The 19,551-nt window shown below is 54.9% G+C and overlaps 1 protein-coding gene across 2 annotated transcripts in view; it reads right to left on the bottom strand.

Annotated features, from left to right (window-relative positions):
• Positions 1-19,281, bottom strand: part of LOC308056135 (polypyrimidine tract-binding protein 3-like) — a 47,941-nt gene extending 28,660 nt beyond the window's left edge. For both annotated transcript variants that reach the window (XR_013924717.1, XR_013924718.1), the window contains exon 1: positions 12,491-19,281. The gene's annotated coding sequence lies outside the window, so the exon portion shown is untranslated. The remainder of the gene's footprint in view (positions 1-12,490) is intronic.
• Positions 19,282-19,551: the final 270 nt, after the last annotated feature.

Below are 19,551 nucleotides of genomic sequence, written 5' to 3' on the forward strand. Positions count from 1 at the left end.
TTCAGCGGCTCCTCACAAGACCTGTGCCCCAGCCCCTTCCCCAGCCCCGCTGCCTGTCTCTGGACACGCTGCAGCCCCTCTACGTCCCTCTTGCAGAGAGGGGCCCAGACCTGAACACAGGGTTCGAGGGGCGGCCTCAGCAGTGCCCAGCGCAGGGGGACGGTCACTGCCCTGGTCCTGCTGGCCACACTGCTGGGGACACCAGCCAGGGTGCTGCTGGCTGCCTGGGCCCCCTGGGCACACTGCTGGCTCCTGCCCAGCCGGCCGTCACCCAGCACCCCCAGGCCCTTTCCCACCAGGCCCTTTCCAGCCGCTCTGCCCCAGCCTGTAGCGCTGCGTGGGGCTGGTGTGACCCAAGGGCAGGACCCGGCACTGAGCCCTGCTGAACCTCACACCACTGGCCTGGGCCCATCGCTCCAGCCTGCCCAGGTCCCTCTGCAGAGCCTCCTGCCCTCAGGCAGGTCAGCACTCCCCCCAGCTTGGTGTCATCTGCAAACTGACTGAGGGTGCACTCGATCCCCTCATCCAGGTCATCGATAAAGATATTAAACAGCACTGGGGCCAGTTCTGAGCCCTGGGGAACACCACCTGTGACCAGATAGCAGCATGATGTAACTCTGTTCACCACCACCCTGCGGGTTCAGCCACCTAGCCAGCTTCTAATCCAGCATACAGCACACCCATCCCAGCCCTGAGCAGCCAGTGTTTCCAGGAGAATGCTGTGGGTGACTGTGTCAAAGGCTTGACTGAGCTCTAGGCAGACACCATCCACAGCCTTTCCCTCATCCACTAGCTGGGTCGTCTTGTCATAGAAGGAGATCAGGCTCGTCGGGCAGCACCTGCCTTTCATAACCCCATGCTCAGTAGGCCTGATCCCCCCGTTGTCCTGCATGTGTTGTGTGATGGCACTCAGGATGATCTGCTCCATAACCTTCCCCAGCAGCGAGGCCAGGCTGGCAGGGCTGCGGCTCCCTGGATCCTCCTTCCTGCCCTTCTTGCAGATGGGTGTCACGCTTGCTAACCTGCAGCAACTGGGACCTCCTGAGTCAGACGGGACTGTTGATAAAGCTCCTCCACCAGCTCCCTCAGTGCCCTCAGGTGGATCCCACCTGGCCCCACAGACCTGTGCATGTCTCAGTGGAGCAGCAGGTCACTAACTGTTTCCTCCTGATCTGTGGGGACTTCATGCTGCTCCTCCTCATCCCTGTCTTCCAGCTCTGTGGGCTGAGTACCCAGAGGGAAGCTGGTCCTGCTATTAAAGACTGAGGCAAAGAAAGCATTAAGTACTTCAGCCTTTTCTTCATCCTTTGTGGCAATGTTCCCTGCCACATCCAATAAAGGATGAAGATAATCCTTGGCCCCCCTTCTGTTTCTAATGTATTTGTAAAAACATATAGGGTTTTTTTAATTAATATTGAAATACATGCAATCTGTTAATACTCTGTTTCATAAAATACTGGTAAGTCATTTAGTTACCACCTGTGGGTGGCCTACAGTTTTAAATTAGATTGATTTGGTTAAAGATCAAGTTATAAATGCCAATTAGCCTAGAACAGAGTTTTAATCTAGTCTTTGGATTGCATGTTCTGCATTTACCTGTGTGTATATAATTTCCTCTGCATAATCCTGATTTATCCAGTTTTACATATAAACACAGTCATCTTCAATGGCAGACTTACGTAAAACTTCCACACTAATGACAATTAAATTTCCGAAGCAACAGATAGCTGCTTTTAAACTGGAAAAAAAGTAATCTAAAACTTTAAATACCCTAGTTTATTTTATCAATGTGCATAGGCACTACTTCCTGATAAACCTTTCCTTTAAACAGTACTTTACCTCATGCATTAAGTTGACCTACAAGACTGGACAACATATGTAGTTTTGCTATCCACACCTTCACTCACACTTTGGTACCCCAACCCTATAAACACTTTGTTGTCTGAAGAAGAAAGATCAAGGGTGGGGGAGGAATTAGAAGAACCCAAACAGCTCAAGAGACTGTGAATGTCTGTCATTTGTACTCATCTGAAACTGACGAGTTTTATAAGAACAAGCTTTTCTATACCTCTACCAAGTTTTACTACACGAAAACAAGCTTGCTAGCACTGACAGAAACCACATGAAAAATGAACGGAACATCATGTACTTTTGCATTCAAGACGTTTCCTCCACAGAAACTACATTTCATGCTACAGCTTCCATCATATCCGATGTCTTCATACTGTTTACTGAATAACTTTACAAAAAGTCCTTATGTATTTCAAACTCACTGTATGTTTTGGGTGGAAAGGACAAGTAACTAAAAAAAAGGGGAAGGAAGAGACATGAAGCTACAGTAATTTACCTGGTAACAGATGATCAGAACAAATAGCTTGTCTGTATACACACAACAATAAAGACAAATTAGAGACTAGAAAGTAGAAACAGGTGAACTAACAAATAATAATAGAAAATATGTAAGAAAGTGAATGCATTGTAGTTTATAGTAAAATGAAAACATGAACAACCAAAAAAACCCACAGAAATGGAACTGGAAAGAAAATCCTAATAAAGCTGAGCAAAGCCAGGTAGGAAAAGAAGGCCTAACAAAACTAAGAGGGATTATGTGTCATTTATGAATTAAACTAAGTCACCTGGCAATATCACAAGTCAGTAAAATACTCAGATGCTATACTCATTTAATTTGCAGTGGTCTTTGGGGTTACTGTGGCAACATGCATTTCATGCTGACTGCCAAACCCTTAGAAGCGTTTCTAGCCTAGAAAACAGTATGGTTAAAACTCTGAAGACATATAGAATCATAGAATCATTTAGATTGGAAAAGACCATTAAGATATGGGAGTCTGTATATAGTCTTTATAAAGGGTTGATACACAGTTTAGACATGCAAATGCAGCCCTTGAAGGACGTTGTCACTCTGGACAAGTGCAAAAATCTGCTTTGAATCCTCCCTTGAAAAATGTCTATGATCTTTCCCAAAGTATTGCAGTCTAGGTATTACATAGTACGCAAGTATCAAAAGTTGACCAAATTACTGCAAGGTGCAGTAGAACAGATCTGCAGTGGCCTGCTCTGTATTACATATGGAAATTATTTCACATTGCTGGCTGGCAATGCAGCTGCTTGCTCACGGGCACACACCCCCACCCCCCACCCACTCCACCACCACCACCCCACACACACACACACAGGATAGGGAGGAGAACTGGGGGAGAAAAAGATGAAACTCACGGGTTGAAGTAAGAACAATTTAATAATTGAAACAAAATGATATCTTAGAATAATAATAACAACAACTTTAATGAAGAAAGGGAGAGGAATAAAAACCAAAGGGAAAACCAAAAAACTCAGAGTGGTACACAACACAACTGCTTACCACCTGCTGACTGATACCCAGCCAGTCCCCCAGCAGCGACCAGCAAACCCCAGCCAACTCCCCACAGTTTATATACTGAGCATGACATCCTGTGGTATAGAGTATCCTTTTGGATAGTTCAGGTCAGCTGTTCTAGCTGTGCTCCCTCCCAGCTTCTTGTGCCCCTCCAGCCTTCTTGCTGGCAGGGCACAGGAAGATAACAAGTCTTTGACTTGGCATAAACACTACTTTGCAACAACTAAAATATCAGTGTGTTGTTAACACTATTCTTATACTAAATCCAAAACACAACACTGTACCAGCTGCCAAGAAGAAAACTAACCCTATTCCAACTGAAACCAAGACACATATCCTTCTCATGTGCCACTGGACATGTGGCTGCCACCTAAACAAGAAAAGGATTACCAGTTCCTGATTTCTCCACATGTTCTGATCCCAAACCAGAAGACAGGGTAAGATTTGATTTCTGCCTATACCCAAAGTGGTTTTGGATCACCCTCATTCCCATGATTAATGCAACCCACCTCCCAAGAGACAGTAATGTTTTGTTTAAGTATAAGATCCTCGTAGGGAGTACTGACTCCACCATACATGTCCTTGACTTTAAATGCCACCATGTCTTTTAATGAATAAGAATGGCAGCAAGTTAAATTACCTGTAGTACAGCGTGATTAAGAAAGTTCATTGCAAAAATAATGGTTATTTTATTGAATCATGTGAGTGTTCATTCCACTGGCTTTCACGGGAAATTTAGGGTTTGATTTCCCGGTCAGTTTAAGCTGGTCTAAGGCTGCAGTAAGCAGAGGCCATCATGTCATTCCCCATCCTTGTGTTTCCACAGCTCCCCCTGCAGTGACTAACTGCAACGCAGTATAGTACTAGAACGGTTTACTATCTACTTCACGCATGACAATTGCTACAGCACGAGGGAGATGCAGAAACGTGTTGCAAAGGATTGTGCTGCACTTCTGGCAACACTCATGAGTGTGAACAACTTTAGCTAACAGGGAAACAGGAAGAGCAGGGAAGAGTGGTATCAACAGGAACAGTCAAAATTATTTTCCCGTTTCACCTACCCAATCCACAACAACATGCCAAAAATGCCGCCTCTTACTCCAATGTAAAAGTCACGCCAACAGATCTGAAGAGATATGCTCTATTTTCACATGCTGAAATGAGGGGGGAAGTTCTCCCAAATACAGTCTTCCATAAAGATTATGCAGCACAAAATGGAATTAAAATTATAACTTTATATATATATCAAATTATCTACAGTGGCCAAAAGCAGAAAAAACAGAAAGTAAGAGTGCAATTCCATGCAACAGTTAATGAGTGCAAAAGAAAAGAATTGAGGACTATACCTTGAAACAGCAGCTGCAGGCATACTTTCATTACATCACTCTCATCTTCATGTTTTGACACAATATTATGTTTGATCACAATATCCTTTAAAAGAAAGTTGACCTAAACACACTTCTGCTTATCACTTAATAGCTCCAGATGTGCTTCAGCTAGCACAGGATTAGTTCAGCAGAAAACTTCATAAATACTCCCCGGCAGGCCCTAGCATACTTAACTGCTAATCTCCCCCCACAGGGTACCTAAGCAGATTAATTTTCTTGACTATAGACCAAATCAAATAAATAGTATTTAAGGTGATTAACAATTAATTTAACATTAAATTACAAAGTAATCATCAATTATTCATGCTAGGGCAGTTTTAACCAATCACAGTCTTAACAGCTTGCTTTTTCAACTAACAGTTTGGAGATCCTCCAAACAAGTACAATCTCAGAAAGTACTTAGCACCTTCTAACAAAAAAAAAAAAAAAAAAAACCCAAACCACCCCAAAAACCCCAGGCTTTCCTGAAGCATCACAACAGCTCAGAGCATACTCAAACTTGCACTTACCATCAACCACCTGTATCATTACTGGAACACCTAAAAAGCTCTAAACTTACACAGATTTCTTAAAAAACAACTAACTGATTCACCTTTAATGTGCCCTTAGTCTTTGCTTTACTCTCTGATAAAGAAGTTTATTAGGATGGTTCTACTTTGTGATGTTAGATTTGTACTGTTGAAGAATTACATACATTTTGTGTATACTATTTCTACTGAAACCAGAATGAATTTCAACCTTAACTTCTCTTTAATGTTAGTATGTTATGGCAGTGCACCAAGTGATGCACGCCACACCACCACCACCCCCTTTTTTTTTTTTTTTTACATCTTTTGCCTGAGGTTAGAAGCACTGCCTTCAGTGATAATTTCCGTTTTCATGTACTCATACTATTATGATGAAAAAATAAAAGAAACAGTAAAGTACATTACCAACATCGGGCATAGTTAGTTTCCTGGGACAGTTTAATTTCCCACTATGGTCAAATTTCCTAGGCCTCTGCTTTTGAAGTACTAATAGGCAAAGGGAAAAATAGCAGCAATCAAATGTTGCACTTAAAAGGTAGCGAGGGAAGTTTGCAGTACACATAATGAGCTTGGAACTACTTAGTTTCAAGAAACTTGATATTAAGGCATATGACAGAAGTCAGCCATACACCACCTTACCCCAGCAAAGGGAGCACAACACTTCAAACTTGCTAGAAAATTATATCTTGTGAGAACCACATATAGTATAAACCTCATCACTGTAACAACTTACTGTGCACTTGAAGTCTTTGGTGTAGTCTATAAAATTTGCACCTAGGACTACATGAATAACCACTTCGATTACTAATTCACCTTGCAGAATAGGTATCCATCAGTTCATTTCCACATATGGACTTCTGTCAGGCACCTGAGACGTGGCAGACAGCAGCACCCCCCGTTTTTTTCTGCCACAGACAACCGCCCACCAGACTTGAGGTACATAAGTTACCATGTGAAACTACAGTCTCCAGAATTCACCAGGACACTCACCCACCACTAGGAAAGCGGCTCGCCGAAGAGATTTTTAACACGCTGAAAGAGGTAACTCGACAGCGAGATTAAAGCCCCGCCAACAACCCGTATCCGAAAGGCAAATGCCCCCTCCGCCCCGCAGCGTTCCGGGAGGGCAACCCGAGCCCCGCGGCGCAGCGCCCGGTGCGTCCCGACCGGGGCAGAGGGACCGGGGCAGAGGGACCGGGGCAGAGGGACCGGGGCAGAGGGACCGGGGCAGAGGGACCGGGGCAGAGGGACCGGGGCAGAGGGACCGGGGCAGAGGGACCGGGGCAGAGGGACCGGGGCAGAGGGACCGGGGCAGAGGGACCGGGGCAGAGGGACCGGGGCAGAGGGACCGGGGCAGAGGGACCGGGGCAGAGGGACCGGGGCAGAGGGACCGGGGCAGAGGGACCGGGGCAGAGGGACCGGGGCAGAGGGACCGGGGCAGAGGGACCGGGGCAGAGGGACCGGGGCAGAGGGACCGGGGCAGAGGGACCGGGGCAGAGGGACCGGGGCAGAGGGACCGGGGCAGAGGGACCGGGGCAGAGGGACCGGGGCAGAGGGACCGGGGCAGAGGGACCGGGGCAGAGGGACCGGGGCAGAGGGACCGGGGCAGAGGGACCGGGGCAGAGGGACCGGGGCAGAGGGACCGGGGCAGAGGGACCGGGGCAGAGGGACCGGGGCAGAGGGACCGGGGCAGAGGGACCGGGGCAGAGGGACCGGGGCAGAGGGACCGGGGCAGAGGGACCGGGGCAGAGGGACCGGGGCAGAGGGACCGGGGCAGAGGGACCGGGGCAGAGGGACCGGGGCAGAGGGACCGGGGCAGAGGGACCGGGGCAGAGGGACCGGGGCAGAGGGACCGGGGCAGAGGGACCGGGGCAGAGGGACCGGGGCAGAGGGACCGGGGCAGAGGGACCGGGGCAGAGGGACCGGGGCAGAGGGACCGGGGCAGAGGGACCGGGGCAGAGGGACCGGGGCAGAGGGACCGGGGCAGAGGGACCGGGGCAGAGGGACCGGGGCAGAGGGACCGGGGCAGAGGGACCGGGGCAGAGGGACCGGGGCAGAGGGACCGGGGCAGAGGGACCGGGGCAGAGGGACCGGGGCAGAGGGACCGGGGCAGAGGGACCGGGGCAGAGGGACCGGGGCAGAGGGACCGGGGCAGAGGGACCGGGGCAGAGGGACCGGGGCAGAGGGACCGGGGCAGAGGGACCGGGGCAGAGGGACCGGGGCAGAGGGACCGGGGCAGAGGGACCGGGGCAGAGGGACCGGGGCAGAGGGACCGGGGCAGAGGGACCGGGGCAGAGGGACCGGGGCAGAGGGACCGGGGCAGAGGGACCGGGGCAGAGGGACCGGGGCAGAGGGACCGGGGCAGAGGGACCGGGGCAGAGGGACCGGGGCAGAGGGACCGGGGCAGAGGGACCGGGGCAGAGGGACCGGGGCAGAGGGACCGGGGCAGAGGGACCGGGGCAGAGGGACCGGGGCAGAGGGACCGGGGCAGAGGGACCGGGGCAGAGGGACCGGGGCAGAGGGACCGGGGCAGAGGGACCGGGGCAGAGGGACCGGGGCAGAGGGACCGGGGCAGAGGGACCGGGGCAGAGGGACCGGGGCAGAGGGACCGGGGCAGAGGGACCGGGGCAGAGGGACCGGGGCAGAGGGACCGGGGCAGAGGGACCGGGGCAGAGGGACCGGGGCAGAGGGACCGGGGCAGAGGGACCGGGGCAGAGGGACCGGGGCAGAGGGACCGGGGCAGAGGGACCGGGGCAGAGGGACCGGGGCAGAGGGACCGGGGCAGAGGGACCGGGGCAGAGGGACCGGGGCAGAGGGACCGGGGCAGAGGGACCGGGGCAGAGGGACCGGGGCAGAGGGACCGGGGCAGAGGGACCGGGGCAGAGGGACCGGGGCAGAGGGACCGGGGCAGAGGGACCGGGGCAGAGGGACCGGGGCAGAGGGACCGGGGCAGAGGGACCGGGGCAGAGGGACCGGGGCAGAGGGACCGGGGCAGAGGGACCGGGGCAGAGGGACCGGGGCAGAGGGACCGGGGCAGAGGGACCGGGGCAGAGGGACCGGGGCAGAGGGACCGGGGCAGAGGGACCGGGGCAGAGGGACCGGGGCAGAGGGACCGGGGCAGAGGGACCGGGGCAGAGGGACCGGGGCAGAGGGACCGGGGCAGAGGGACCGGGGCAGAGGGACCGGGGCAGAGGGACCGGGGCAGAGGGACCGGGGCAGAGGGACCGGGGCAGAGGGACCGGGGCAGAGGGACCGGGGCAGAGGGACCGGGGCAGAGGGACCGGGGCAGAGGGACCGGGGCAGAGGGACCGGGGCAGAGGGACCGGGGCAGAGGGACCGGGGCAGAGGGACCGGGGCAGAGGGACCGGGGCAGAGGGACCGGGGCAGAGGGACCGGGGCAGAGGGACCGGGGCAGAGGGACCGGGGCAGAGGGACCGGGGCAGAGGGACCGGGGCAGAGGGACCGGGGCAGAGGGACCGGGGCAGAGGGACCGGGGCAGAGGGACCGGGGCAGAGGGACCGGGGCAGAGGGACCGGGGCAGAGGGACCGGGGCAGAGGGACCGGGGCAGAGGGACCGGGGCAGAGGGACCGGGGCAGAGGGACCGGGGCAGAGGGACCGGGGCAGAGGGACCGGGGCAGAGGGACCGGGGCAGAGGGACCGGGGCAGAGGGACCGGGGCAGAGGGACCGGGGCAGAGGGACCGGGGCAGAGGGACCGGGGCAGAGGGACCGGGGCAGAGGGACCGGGGCAGAGGGACCGGGGCAGAGGGACCGGGGCAGAGGGACCGGGGCAGAGGGACCGGGGCAGAGGGACCGGGGCAGAGGGACCGGGGCAGAGGGACCGGGGCAGAGGGACCGGGGCAGAGGGACCGGGGCAGAGGGACCGGGGCAGAGGGACCGGGGCAGAGGGACCGGGGCAGAGGGACCGGGGCAGAGGGACCGGGGCAGAGGGACCGGGGCAGAGGGACCGGGGCAGAGGGACCGGGGCAGAGGGACCGGGGCAGAGGGACCGGGGCAGAGGGACCGGGGCAGAGGGACCGGGGCAGAGGGACCGGGGCAGAGGGACCGGGGCAGAGGGACCGGGGCAGAGGGACCGGGGCAGAGGGACCGGGGCAGAGGGACCGGGGCAGAGGGACCGGGGCAGAGGGACCGGGGCAGAGGGACCGGGGCAGAGGGACCGGGGCAGAGGGACCGGGGCAGAGGGACCGGGGCAGAGGGACCGGGGCAGAGGGACCGGGGCAGAGGGACCGGGGCAGAGGGACCGGGGCAGAGGGACCGGGGCAGAGGGACCGGGGCAGAGGGACCGGGGCAGAGGGACCGGGGCAGAGGGACCGGGGCAGAGGGACCGGGGCAGAGGGACCGGGGCAGAGGGACCGGGGCAGAGGGACCGGGGCAGAGGGACCGGGGCAGAGGGACCGGGGCAGAGGGACCGGGGCAGAGGGACCGGGGCAGAGGGACCGGGGCAGAGGGACCGGGGCAGAGGGACCGGGGCAGAGGGACCGGGGCAGAGGGACCGGGGCAGAGGGACCGGGGCAGAGGGACCGGGGCAGAGGGACCGGGGCAGAGGGACCGGGGCAGAGGGACCGGGGCAGAGGGACCGGGGCAGAGGGACCGGGGCAGAGGGACCGGGGCAGAGGGACCGGGGCAGAGGGACCGGGGCAGAGGGACCGGGGCAGAGGGACCGGGGCAGAGGGACCGGGGCAGAGGGACCGGGGCAGAGGGACCGGGGCAGAGGGACCGGGGCAGAGGGACCGGGGCAGAGGGACCGGGGCAGAGGGACCGGGGCAGAGGGACCGGGGCAGAGGGACCGGGGCAGAGGGACCGGGGCAGAGGGACCGGGGCAGAGGGACCGGGGCAGAGGGACCGGGGCAGAGGGACCGGGGCAGAGGGACCGGGGCAGAGGGACCGGGGCAGAGGGACCGGGGCAGAGGGACCGGGGCAGAGGGACCGGGGCAGAGGGACCGGGGCAGAGGGACCGGGGCAGAGGGACCGGGGCAGAGGGACCGGGGCAGAGGGACCGGGGCAGAGGGACCGGGGCAGAGGGACCGGGGCAGAGGGACCGGGGCAGAGGGACCGGGGCAGAGGGACCGGGGCAGAGGGACCGGGGCAGAGGGACCGGGGCAGAGGGACCGGGGCAGAGGGACCGGGGCAGAGGGACCGGGGCAGAGGGACCGGGGCAGAGGGACCGGGGCAGAGGGACCGGGGCAGAGGGACCGGGGCAGAGGGACCGGGGCAGAGGGACCGGGGCAGAGGGACCGGGGCAGAGGGACCGGGGCAGAGGGACCGGGGCAGAGGGACCGGGGCAGAGGGACCGGGGCAGAGGGACCGGGGCAGAGGGACCGGGGCAGAGGGACCGGGGCAGAGGGACCGGGGCAGAGGGACCGGGGCAGAGGGACCGGGGCAGAGGGACCGGGGCAGAGGGACCGGGGCAGAGGGACCGGGGCAGAGGGACCGGGGCAGAGGGACCGGGGCAGAGGGACCGGGGCAGAGGGACCGGGGCAGAGGGACCGGGGCAGAGGGACCGGGGCAGAGGGACCGGGGCAGAGGGACCGGGGCAGAGGGACCGGGGCAGAGGGACCGGGGCAGAGGGACCGGGGCAGAGGGACCGGGGCAGAGGGACCGGGGCAGAGGGACCGGGGCAGAGGGACCGGGGCAGAGGGACCGGGGCAGAGGGACCGGGGCAGAGGGACCGGGGCAGAGGGACCGGGGCAGAGGGACCGGGGCAGAGGGACCGGGGCAGAGGGACCGGGGCAGAGGGACCGGGGCAGAGGGACCGGGGCAGAGGGACCGGGGCAGAGGGACCGGGGCAGAGGGACCGGGGCAGAGGGACCGGGGCAGAGGGACCGGGGCAGAGGGACCGGGGCAGAGGGACCGGGGCAGAGGGACCGGGGCAGAGGGACCGGGGCAGAGGGACCGGGGCAGAGGGACCGGGGCAGAGGGACCGGGGCAGAGGGACCGGGGCAGAGGGACCGGGGCAGAGGGACCGGGGCAGAGGGACCGGGGCAGAGGGACCGGGGCAGAGGGACCGGGGCAGAGGGACCGGGGCAGAGGGACCGGGGCAGAGGGACCGGGGCAGAGGGACCGGGGCAGAGGGACCGGGGCAGAGGGACCGGGGCAGAGGGACCGGGGCAGAGGGACCGGGGCAGAGGGACCGGGGCAGAGGGACCGGGGCAGAGGGACCGGGGCAGAGGGACCGGGGCAGAGGGACCGGGGCAGAGGGACCGGGGCAGAGGGACCGGGGCAGAGGGACCGGGGCAGAGGGACCGGGGCAGAGGGACCGGGGCAGAGGGACCGGGGCAGAGGGACCGGGGCAGAGGGACCGGGGCAGAGGGACCGGGGCAGAGGGACCGGGGCAGAGGGACCGGGGCAGAGGGACCGGGGCAGAGGGACCGGGGCAGAGGGACCGGGGCAGAGGGACCGGGGCAGAGGGACCGGGGCAGAGGGACCGGGGCAGAGGGACCGGGGCAGAGGGACCGGGGCAGAGGGACCGGGGCAGAGGGACCGGGGCAGAGGGACCGGGGCAGAGGGACCGGGGCAGAGGGACCGGGGCAGAGGGACCGGGGCAGAGGGACCGGGGCAGAGGGACCGGGGCAGAGGGACCGGGGCAGAGGGACCGGGGCAGAGGGACCGGGGCAGAGGGACCGGGGCAGAGGGACCGGGGCAGAGGGACCGGGGCAGAGGGACCGGGGCAGAGGGACCGGGGCAGAGGGACCGGGGCAGAGGGACCGGGGCAGAGGGACCGGGGCAGAGGGACCGGGGCAGAGGGACCGGGGCAGAGGGACCGGGGCAGAGGGACCGGGGCAGAGGGACCGGGGCAGAGGGACCGGGGCAGAGGGACCGGGGCAGAGGGACCGGGGCAGAGGGACCGGGGCAGAGGGACCGGGGCAGAGGGACCGGGGCAGAGGGACCGGGGCAGAGGGACCGGGGCAGAGGGACCGGGGCAGAGGGACCGGGCAGGGGCCGGCCACCCACTCCGCTCCGCCTTGGGCACCAGACGACGCCCCTCACTGCCTGCCGCAGACAGGTGAGCCGCGAGTACTGGCATGGTATAAACCGCGTCCCCAGCCCCGCTGTGAAAATAGAGAAAAAAAGGAGGGAGAAGGAGGAAAGGAGGGGGAGGGGTGGGGAAGGGGATAGAAAGAGAGAAAGCAACAAGAAGAGACACCCACACACCCCACATACCACAGCTGGCCTTGCGAAGGCAGCCGGTCCCGCCGCCCCCGAGCGAAGACGGCTGCAGCTCTCCTCCTGCCACAAGTACCTGAGGGAGGCGCCCCAAGCCCGGCCCAGCCCAGCCGAAACCCAACCCTCCTCAGGACATCCACCTGTCCCCTCTCGCCGTTTCCTCCCCCGGGGGCGGGAGGGGAGGAGCCTCCCTCGGCTCGTCCCCTTTCCCCACCCCCGGCACGGCAGCCCGCTGCTCCCAGAAGGGCGGAGCCAGGCCGGAGGCGCCCCTGCCCCGCCCCGCCCCGCCCCAGGCGCGCTAAGCGAAGCGCTCGGAGCACCGCCGCCCCGCCGGCAATGCCGCCGCCCGCCCGCCGGCGCAGCCCCGGCCCGGGGCACCGGCGGTAGGTACCAGCCCACCCGTGTGCCACCCAGCGCGACCGGCGGCGGCAGCTGGCCGGCCGGCGCGGAGCGGCGATGGCAAGGAGCGGCCTCGGGCGGGGCCGCCGTCCCCGTCGCCCCGCTCCCCGAGCCGCGGCACAGGCGGGCGGAGCGGTGGCGCCCGGCGGACGGGGCCGGCGAGCGTGCGGGTGCGGCGGCGGGCGCAGCACCCGGCCCGGCTGTCCTCGTCCCCCTGCCCGGGTGGCGCGGGGTGGCGCCCAGGCGTTCGTTTCCCCTCGCCCCGTCCGCCTGCCCCCGGTGGGTCGGCGGCTCAGCGGGGCCCCGGCCGCCGCCGTCGCTCAGACGCCCCGCCCCGGTGTGCGCTGTCCCTGTCCTGTGGTCCTGGCCCCGCTGGGCATCTGGGGGGCAGCCGGCCGCTCGCTGGCGGCCGGCAGAGGCTGCTGGCGGGGAAGAGAGGTTTGGGGTGGGCAGGCCCCGAGCTGGGCGCTGGTAGCTCGAGCCCCGTGGTGTGGCAGGCATCCTCCAGCCGCGGAGCTGGCCCCTGTCCAGTACAAGTGGTCAGCTCTTGTTCATGCCGCAGCTGGTTAGGTGGGTTGTACATTGACAGGGCCACAGGTGGGACAGAGGCCTAGAAAAGTGTGTGTGAGGCCGAAGGAGCAGGATGGAGACTGTTGAGTAATGCACGGGCCTGTCTGGTGACATAGGTGTACCTGAGGCGGCTGCCTGCAAGGTGAAACGAGTTGCTGCCGCATCCTGCCTCCTAGACATGGGAGCCTGAGGGGTGGGGAGACACCAGGCAGCTATCAGATGATGCATCGGCATGTCATGAGACTGGAAGGAAATGTGCTCCTTTAGTTCACATCCTTCGTGCATGGACTTCCCTGAAATAACTTCTTTTCTGGGCTATGGTGTTAAAAGAAATCTGTAGCTTCAACTCAAATGGGTGAGAGTTGCAAGACAATTCTTGGCATTAAGTCCTTCACATGATGTGGAAGTTATAAGCGTGGTGACAATGGGAAGTGTGTGTGTGTGAGGGTTAGAGTGGGACACTGGATAGAGGCAGTGGCCATTCTGCTGAAGTCCTGCCTAGAACACAAAAGACTGATGTCTACAGGAAGTATCTTAATTTTAAGTGTGGCAGGTAGTGACAGTTGCTTATTTGACTGATGCACAAAATTACCTGAAAATAAAAGCTAAAAGGTAGTGAAGACAAGATAATATTACAAGAGGGGCAGATCCATATGCTTTCAGAAGCCATTTGTGCATTGGTGCCTCTGTAATGTGAATCCTTTGACACAAAGTGGGAAAAGACTTGCATTTGCATTTGTTCAGTACCTAATGCCATCATAGTACGTGACAGTATCCTTTACAGGAAACAATGGGATTTTTTATATATTTACATCTCTTGGAGTTCACTTGGTGCAAGACTTCGCCTAGCACACAGGCCTCAATTCCCAATCCCCTCACCCTTCGGGTAATGAGAATACATTTGGCGAGTGAACTGCAAGCACTTCCTGAGAGTTCATATCTATCACCTGTGTCTTATCACCTGCTAGAGTGTATTTTCACTGAATGTAACAGGACACATTTTGAGTCCCGCTATAGGGAGAACAAGTGGAATGACTGATGAAGAGGCTGGTAGGTGGCAAGTTCACTAGGTACTTGGCCCAATCCCTGCCTGCATCATGGAGCGCCTAGGAGAATGAGTGCTTGGGAGTTCATGAAACACACACAACCAAATGGGGGTCCAGGTTTGATCAAAGGCTGTAGGTTGCGAGTCTTGTTATCTAAAAATATAATGAAACTTTTTCAGCTGAAGATAATGAAGTCCGTAGTGGCAAGACATTTCTGTCTCTCACCTTCCCACCCCCACCCCCCCACCCCCCAAACACGGTAGCTTACCAGTCCATCTTTGCTATCTCAGCTGCCAGTCTGGCTAACCCATACCCTGTATGAATTAACCTCACCTTAAAAAAATACTTCTTTTTTAAACTAGGTAATTTGTCAGCCAGATAGGTCCCCTAATCCCAGTCACAAAATGTGTCTGTACACTGTGTTTCTATTTTGGGACTGTTAGGGTTGAAGGCAAGAAAATCGTCATGTAGAGAGATGGAAATTTCATTTCCCCTGTGTACCTCCAAATTTTTGTGGTTTGACATCAGAACTTCGTAAGTCCTTTAAACTCAGACTGAATTCCAGAAAAGTTGCAGTCTTAAATGGAAATTGTAAGAAAGTTGTGGTTTCGTATGGTTTCCATCTTAAACCAGGTTTGGTTATCATCACTTGCAAAAGAAATGAGATTATGAGTGTGTTGTTTGATTTAGTTGATTGATTTCCAAGAGTAAGTTCTTGAGAACAATAGATTTTATTAAGAATATGAGTATTTAAAAGTTTGCTTTTCTGTTTGCCCCATGAAATACAGGAGCAAGATGCATCACCATTATCAAAAAACCCCACCCAAAATATTGACAGCTGAGGTAACATTACAAGTATTTTGGTGAGTATTCATTGAAAAAAATGAATTTTAGTCATAACACCAGACTCAACACTGATAATATTTGAATCAGTTATGATGAGAAAATGAAAGGAGAAAGTATATGTAAAAATATATATTATATATATTCTAATATATAGGATAATACATATATTCTAGTATTAGAGTATACATACACACATATGAGAACATACTGATATCCAATACTTTCAATGTATTAGAATATATATTGTCTATGTTAGTAATTAGTTATGTGTTTTCCTATAAATATAAAATTAAGGAATTTTGCATCCTTTGAAAGATCTTTGCTTTAGATGTCTGACTGTGAAAAATGCCTTCCAGTTTCATCCCTGGGCACATGTTTCTTCTTACAAGTTAAATACAAAATGTAATTTAAAAATACCATGAGAGTTCTCCTGTAATTGGTGTGTATACTATTGAAATAGAAATAAGTATGTTTCACCACTAATTTAGACTATGCTGCCATTGAAGAATGCTTTTAAATTTATTTCCAACTGCAATTCAAAGAGACAATAGAAATTTTGATAAATTGTTATGGTAGGGGAAAAAAGTATTATTTTGTGATAGGGCCTGCAAGCTGGTGGTTAACACATGCAGAGAACAACAGAAAGGAACAAAAATGTACATTCCCTTCCGGGGAGAGAAGGAATGAAAGGCAGAGAAAGAGATAAAGATAATGTGAGGGAAAACCCTTGTAGGAAGCAAATTTGGTCTTTGGGAATTATATTCCTACTTTCCCTGTGATGCTTTTGGTGTTGGGGTTTTTTTTAATTCTTCCACTTACTCTACTCATTCCTTTCTTTTCTGCTTGCTTCCCTGGTTGGTTATGTCTGTTCCTTTTTCTCCTTTTCCAGTTTCTTTAAATTGCATTCTTCCTTATCCATGTCAAATTCATGTTTCTTGCAACTTCAGGGAAGTTGGTGGAGTTGTTCTGTCTATAAATTAGGTGTGAGTGATTGTGTTTAATGGATAAGTTGTGTTTCAACTGCCTCTTTTATGAGGACATATAAATTGAACAATGGTCTTGTGTACTTTAGAGAGGTATAGGGTGTAATTTAATTGAATAGAACTTCAAGTTTTAGCAGAGGTCTGTGTGCACAGATCCAATTATGGCATCAGGGCCTGGGTGCTCAGTAATTAGCCTACTCAGCATTACAAATATGATTAGACAGAAACAATCTATCAGCCTGATCTATTCTAAGCAAACTATGTTTCTCTGTTTTCAGCAGCATAGCATTTTATTGAAAATTACTTGTCTTTGAGGTTATTCATATCACATTTAAAGAAACTGACACCTACTGTATTTTTCTCATGTATATCTTATTGATATTCCTATTGCCCATAGTACTGATCCTTCTTAACAATATTAAAAAAAAAACCAAACTGGCCTGTTTTTCTGTTTTGTAATTTTGTTCTGTCAAATTTATTGCACAAATCCATTTTGGAATGTAGCTAATCTGTTTATTGCAGAAGATGACTTTTTCTATATTCTCCACACTGAAAACACTTCCTCTTTTCTGATTCTGTCAGTTTTTAATACTTGCCACAAAATCCATATGTCAAGTCATATGCTTCCCATATGCTATAACAAATAATCAACATTCTGTATACACTAATCCAGTACAGACAGGAGATGTAGAACCCTTGGTTCCAGACTGCTCTGTGTTTTAGTTTACACATCCATAAGACAGAAATTGTACTTACTATAAAGCTCTGGGAAATTAGTCTGAGAAAGAATATGTTCAGTCTTTCAGTACGCAATTTAGCACCACCTTTGCTCTTCTCTTGCCAGCTTAACAAGTAAAAAAATACAACTTTCCATCTTTTCCCCAACATCTACAGTTAAGTCATTTTAAGCAATACACATAATTACTGCAAATTGTTAACTTAGAGTCATAGAATCATTTACATTGGGAAAGACTGTTAAGATCATCAAGTCAACTGTTAACTTTCATTATTATCTTCCAAATTGTATGGTCATCATAGTAATTTGCTTCTTATTTTTGCCATCCAGATATATTAAGTAATTGCTGTATGAGTGCTAACTTATTGCAACAAACCCATTACCATATGGTTTTAAGAATATTTTTTTTACATTAATTGGTATTTGGGAGCTAAAAGGTCTTCTAAACTGTTTTTAATTTAATGGGGAAATAGCCTGGGTTTCATTTTATTTATCTCCTATTTACTCAGAACAGTTTTATACATATTGTCTTTCTTGTAATTCTTCCATTAAAATTTCTCAGTTCCTTGTAAACTATTACACGTATATAGTCAGATGTGCTATGTTCCTGGGAATATAGTACAATACAACTTCTAATAGAGATGTCCTTGTTTAATTTCCTGGAAAGAAAACCAAGAGGTTTTTTTACCAGGGTAATTGTTGACTAGGACATTCAGCTTTGTGCCTACTTGACAACACAAGACCTTCACTAGCAACTATAGCTCGAGAAATAACAGTCCTAATTAAACCTGACAATTCACTGCAACTTGCCAGCTCCTCAGCTGTTCTGACCCAGCTACTTGTAAGGTCATTCCACAAGCTGGATTAAAAAAAGTAACCTCCTCCACTTTTTTCTGGGGGGTCAGTTCAGTTGGCCAAAGTGAGGACAGCAATTTCCAGCAGTGGGGCAGAGCAGTCACCTGGAGAGAGCAGCTATGGACTTCCATGGGCTCAACCCTTATCTGACTTACCACGCGCTGATACAGCTGGCAGCTCCAGGCAGGGAATGGCCTCTCCACTAGACTGCTCACAGCACTGTGTCTCAGCAATACCTGTTGCATGTTTGGCTCTACTGGTCACTTCTGGAGGGAAACTGAACAAGATGCCTCCTCCGAGCAAACCAGTTCCTTTGGGTGAACCACTCAAAGTAACAATTAGGTGCTGTGATTTACCATTCTGTAAATGGCCCTGATGCATTGAGAAACTGGGTGCAGAATCTAGCAGGGTTTTACTGACAGTGAAGAAAAAGGAGAAATTGTTTTGCTGAGCTACTAAAAGCTGTGTTTATCAAAATGTGAAATTTAATTCAGACTGAAATGACTGTGTGGCCACAACTCAAGAGCAGCTTTATTTATTTATTTATTTCCTGAGAGATAAACTTGACAAATTTTTGTTAAGCTGGTAGAAGTGAGAATGAGTTCAAATATATGTGCTATTGCAATACTCATACATTAGGTTACTGTTAAGGAATTTAGTTATATCTGCTTTACTATATAGTCTGAAATATCCACAAATAGCAAAAATGTCCTTGTAGTTAGGACTCAGCCACCATTCAAGATTATGGTTTGCCTCCTGATCTCAATGCAGAATCATAAAGAGTGTTTGTTGACTAATGCCAACAGATTAATATTTGTCTATCTTATGGAAGATATCACAGAATCACAGAATGGTCAGGGTGGGAAGGGACCTCTGGAGATCATCTAGCCCAAGACCCTGCTAAAGCAGGTTCACCTGGAGGAGGGTGTGCACAGTCGCGTCCAGTAGGGTTTTGAATGTCTCCAGAGAAGGAGACCCCACAGCCTCTGGGCAGCCACTCCAGTGCTCTGTTCCCTCAGAGTATACAAGTTTTTTCCTCAGGTTCAGAGGGAACACCCTGTGCTGCAGTTTGTGCCCGTCACCCCTTGTCCTGTCACTGGGCACCACTGAAAGGAGCCTGGCCCCATCCTCTTGGCACCCGCCCTTGAGATATTTGTATGCAGGGACAAGATCCCCTCTCAGCCTTTGCTTCTCCAGGCTGAACAGGCCCAGCTCTCTCAGCCTGTCCTCATCAGGGAGATGGGCCCATCCCCTCATCATCTTTGTAGCCCTGCACTGGACCCTCTCCAGCAGTTCCCTGTCTCTCTTGAACTGGGGAGCCCAGCACTGGACACAGCACTCCAGATGGGGCCTCACCAGGGCAGAGGGGGAGGATCACCTGCTGGACATGGTCCTCCTAAAGCTCCCCAGGATCCCACTGGCCTTCTTGGCCACCAACACACACTGCTGGCTCATGGGCACCTCGCTGTCCACCTGCACTCCGAGGTCCTCCTCCGCAGAGCTGCCTTCCAGCAGGTCAGCTCCTAACCTGTGCTGGTGCATCAGGTTGTTCCTCCCAAGGTGCAGGACCCTACACTTGCCTCTGCTGAACTTCATCAGGTTCCTCCCCACCCAACTCCCCAG

Source organism: Falco punctatus, assembly GCF_963210335.1.
Source record: "Falco punctatus genome assembly, chromosome: Z".
NCBI classification, from domain to species: Eukaryota; Metazoa; Chordata; class Aves; order Falconiformes; family Falconidae; genus Falco; species Falco punctatus.